Source organism: Myotis davidii, unplaced genomic scaffold (assembly GCF_000327345.1).
Source record: "Myotis davidii unplaced genomic scaffold, ASM32734v1 scaffold1065, whole genome shotgun sequence".
In the NCBI taxonomy this organism is placed as follows: domain Eukaryota; kingdom Metazoa; phylum Chordata; class Mammalia; order Chiroptera; family Vespertilionidae; genus Myotis; species Myotis davidii.
In genome coordinates, this window is record NW_006297281.1 from 1,848,304 (window position 1) to 1,852,388 (window position 4,085).

Genomic DNA, 4,085 nt, shown 5'->3' on the forward strand with positions numbered 1-4,085 from the left:
GGGTGGGGTGCCTGGCCAGCCTGGGGGAGGGGCTGAGGGCCGTTTTCAGGCTGGCCACAGCCCCTTCAGGGTGGGGGTCCCTACTGGGGTTCCTGGCCAGCGTTGATGAGGGGCTGAGGGCTGTTTCAGGCGGACCAGTCCAGCAACTGAAGCTCCTGTCTCTCTCTCTTTTTTTTTTATTCTGGGATTTATTTATCTTCTGTAATTGAAACACTGTTGCGGATCCAGCTCCGAGGGCAGCTGGCTGAAAGCAGGTATCTGGGGTTAGTTTAGCTTCTATAATTGCAACATTGTTTCTTAGACTGGAGCTCAGAGCTGGGCCGCAGCAGGCGGGGAACCTTGGCTTCTTCCATCACTGGAGCAACCAAGCCTCATGTTCACTTCAGCTGCCTGGCTTCTGGCCGCCATCTTTGTTGGCAGTTAATTTGCATATCCTGCTGATTAGCCAATGGGAAGCGTAGTAGATGTATCATTAATTACTATGTTTTTCTATTATTAGATAGGATAATCATTTGAATACAGGTCATTTACATCCTTGGTTAAATTTATTTTAGGTATTTCACTTTTTTTTTCTTTTTGGGGAACTGGCCCGGGCCTCAGCTACCTCTCGTCCTCACACAGCGGAGGCCCTATCGATCCCCCGCCGTGGCCCCTCAGTGGGTAGGTCCACGGTCAACCCTCTGCCACCACCACCACCACCCCTGGGAAGGGGGCACTCACAAAGGGAAGTGAGGCCACAGGTGGGGTGGGGTTCCCAGGGGCCAGGAGGCCTCAGAGGTTCGTGGGTGCCTAGCGCTCTCAGCCCACATAGGGTTCAGGCAGGTAGGACCCCTCCTCTCTCCTCAGGCAGGTGGCAGCACCAACTCACTCTCTTGGCCACCCTCCCTCTCGCTCTCTGAGCCCTGAAGCCACAGAGGCCAGCTGCTGCCCAGGTTCCCCACCCTTACCCAACACCACTCCCCTCCTCTCGATAGTCATCCCAGTCTCAGGTATTTCACTTTTTGAAGCAATTGTGAATGGGATTATTTTCTTAGTTTCTCTTTCTTTTTTTATTTAATTTTTTTTCTTTATTGATTAAGGTATTACATATGTGTCCTTATTCCCCCCATTACGCTCCCACCTGCACAACTCATGCCCTCACCCTCTGTTGTCTGTGTCTATTGGTTAGGCTTATATGCATGCATACAACCAACTGATGGTTGATCTCTCCTCCTTGTCCCCCCTTCCCTACCTTCCCTCTGAGGGGGGTCTGATTGATGCTTCTCTGGATCTGTTTTTGTTCATCAGTTTATGCTGTTCATTATATTCCATAAATGAGTGACATAATGATAGTTCGTTATTCTATATAATAAAGAGATAATATGCAAATTGACTGTCATGCCCTCACACAAGATGGCTGCCCCCATGTGGTCACAAGATGGCCAGCAGGGGAGGGCAGTTGGGCATTTGGGGGCAATCAGGCCAGCAGGGAGCAGTTAGGCGTTGATCAGGCTAGCAGTGGAGTGGTTAGGGAGTGATCAGGCTGGCAGGCAAAACTGGATAGGGGCAATCAGGCAGGTAGGCAGGCAAGTGGTTGGGAGCCAGCAGTCCCAGATTGTGAGAGGGATGTCCAACTGCTGGTTTAGGCCCAGGTTTAGGCAGTTGGTCATTCCCCGAGGGGTCCCAAATTGGAGAGGGTGCAGGCTGGGCTGAGGGACACCCCCCCGCCCAGTGAATAAATTTTGTGCACCAGCCCTCTAGTTCGTGTATAAAATGCAGCTTATTTCTGGATAAACTTTTTATCATGCTACTTTACTGAATTCATTGATTTCTAGTAGTTTTTAATGGAATCTTAAGGGTTTTCTCTATACAGTGTCATGTCCTATTTGGATGACTTTTATTTCTTCTTTTTGATTGATTGCTATAGTTAGAACTTCCAGTACTATGTTGAATAAGAGTGGTAAAAGTGGACATCCCTGTTTTGTTCCTGAACCAGGGGAAATACTTTTAGTTTTGCATTAATGCTGGCTGTGGGTTTTTCATCTATGGCCTTTATTATGTTGAGGTATGTTCCCTCTATTTCCACTTTGCTGAGAGTTTTTATCATAAATTGGATTTCATCTAATGCTTTCTCTGCACCAGTTGATATGATTACATCCTTTTATCCTTATTTTGTTTATGTGACATATCACATTAATTGATTTGTAGATATTGTAATAACTTTGCATCTTAGCAATAAATTCCACTTGATCATGGTTTATGACCTTTTAAATGTATTATTGAATTCAGATTGCTAATATTTTGTTGGGAATTTTGGCCTAGATTTTTCCTTCTCTGTAATGTCTTTATCTGGTTTTAGAATTAGGATAATGTTGGCCTCGTAAACTAAGCTCGAAGTCTTCTCCCTTTTTGAAATTTTTGTAATAATTTGGGAAGGATAGGTGTATGTTCTTCTTTTAGCGTTTGGTAAAATTCATCTGTGAAGCTATCTTGTCCAGGACATTTGTTTGTTTGGAGGATTTTTTAAAAATAATTTCTGCTTCAATTTCACCAGTTGTAATCTGTCTACTCAAAGTTTCAGATTCTTCCTCACTTAGTTTTGGAAGATTGAATGTTTCTAGGAATTTATCAATTTCTTCCAGATTGTACAATTTATTGGCATATAGTTTTGTAATATTTTCTTGCAATCTTTTGCATTTCTTTGGTGTCAGTTGTTATTTTCTTCTTTCATGACTGATTTTATGTATTTAGGTCCTCTCTCTTTTTTTCCTTGGTTAGTATGATTAAAGGTTTGCCAATCTTGTTTATCTTTAGAAAGAACCACTGCTCAGTTTCATTGATCCTTTATATTGGATTTTTAGACTCAATTTTGTTTATTTCTGCTCTGATCTTTATTATTTTTGTAAGGTTCACGGCGCAGGAGACAAGGTCAGAGAGCCAGGCAAGTCAAAAAGGAAGAACTTTAATCTGCTCTCCCAGGCAAGGTTCATGGGTCCAAGGGCACGGCCAATGAAGTCGCGCCAAAAGGGAGTGGAGGTACTTTTTTTATACAGCTGTTCAGTGTAAGCATGGGACCATGAACTGTGGGAGTTTCCGATGCAGGCAGGCTGTTCCAGGAAGGAACCAGTATCTACATCACCATCTGCCTGGTGCACTGGTCTGTTATGGGTTCCAGGAAGGGACAAGTATCTGCGTCACCATCTGCCTTGTGGTTGCGTGCATCAGCTCCTGGACTTCCCTTCGACCTAACAATTTTCTTCCTTATACTCACTTTAGGCTTTTTTTGTTGTTCCTTTTCAAGTTCCTTTAGTGTAAAGTTGGATTGTTTATTTGAGAATTTTCTTGTGTTGTTTTGTTTTGTTTGAGATAGTTCTGTAATGCTATAACTTTTCCTCTCATGAATGCTTTTGCTGTGCCCCGTAGATTTCAGGTTGTTGTGTTCTCATTTTCATTTGTTTTAAGGTATCTTTTGATTTCTTCCTTTATTACATTGTTAGCTCATTCATTGTTTAGTAACATGTTATTTAGCCTTCATTTCTTTGGGTGTTTTTTTAGGTTTTTCTGGTGATTGATTTCTAGTTTTATATTATTACTAGAGGCCAGGTGCACAAAAATTTGTGCACTCGGGAGGGTCCCTCAGCCCAACCAGTGCCCTCTCGCAGTCTGGGACCCCTAGGGGGATGACCACCTGCTGGCTTAGGCCCGCTCCCTGGGGGATTGGGCCTAAGATGGCAGTGAGACATCCCTCTGGCAGCCCGGGAGCCCTTGGGGGATGTCCACTTGCCAGTGGGGAGCAGGCTCCTGCCACCACCGCTGTACTGGCAGCCGTTAGCCTGGCTTATGGCTGAGCAGAGCTCCCCCTGTGGGAATGCATGGACCTCCTGCATTGGGCATCTGCCCCTTGGTAGTCAGTGTGTGTCATAGTGACCAGTCATTGCAGGTGGGAAGCTTGGCTTCCCCTATCGCCCAGGCAACCAAGCCTCCTGCTTGCTCCAGCTCCATGGCTGCCGGCCTCCATCTTGGTTGGGTTAATTTGCATAGAGTCACTCTGATTGGCTGGTGGGCGTGGCTTAGGGTGTAGTAAAGGCACAGTCAATTAGCATCTT